Source organism: Orycteropus afer, unplaced genomic scaffold (assembly GCF_000298275.1).
Source record: "Orycteropus afer afer isolate SDZICR_OR568_19922 unplaced genomic scaffold, OryAfe1.0 scaffold00073, whole genome shotgun sequence".
NCBI lineage: Eukaryota > Metazoa > Chordata > Mammalia > Tubulidentata > Orycteropodidae > Orycteropus > Orycteropus afer.
Window position 1 is genome coordinate 12,151,924 of NW_006921660.1, and position 800 is coordinate 12,152,723.

Genomic DNA, 800 nt, shown 5'->3' on the forward strand with positions numbered 1-800 from the left:
TGCCCAACCTTCCTTCCGAGGAGTGGCTGGTGGGTTTGAACCGCCAGCCTTCTGGTTAGCAGTCAAGTGCCTTAGGCACTATGCTACCAGAGACAGAAGAAATAGCCAGGTGAAAATCTGTAAATCGGGTGTAGTCCTGGCATGTTATACGAAGATCAAGGAGGCAAGTAGGGTTAGTGGAAGTAACAGAGGAACAAGAGCAGTAGAACTCAAAGGTTACTGGAGTCGAGGTTGCCTAAGGCTGTAGTGGCCTTTTTTTTTTTTTTTTAATTTTATTGTGCTTTGGGTGCAAATTTGCAGAGCAAATTTGTTTTATATTAAAAAATTGGTGTCCTTTTGATTTCACACCCCAATTACCATCCCTGACTATAACAAACTCTCCTCCCCTCTCATCACTGTGCCATTCTTAACTATGCACTCTTGTCTGCCCAACTTTCCATCTATGTGAATGCTGCCCCTCTGGTGTCTCATGGCTGATTGCTCTAAGGGGTGCATCTCCTTTGAATAGGTGAGTGCATCACTTGTAGTAGTTGTTTTGAAGTAGGTCTTTCTAATTTTGGGCTGAGATCCAATTAATGGGAGTGAGGCTATTTCTAAGCCTGAAGAGTAACAAGAGCCACAGTCTTGGGAGTTCTACCACATTCTATCCAACCAGAATTCTGGTCATTTTTGTGTTTTTGAATTTTGTTCCATATTTTTCCTCACACTCTATCCAGGATCTTCCGTTTTGATCCCTGTGGTAGTTAAGATGGTATGTTAACTTGGCTAGGCCTGGTTGAGTGGCTGGGCAACAGGATGTA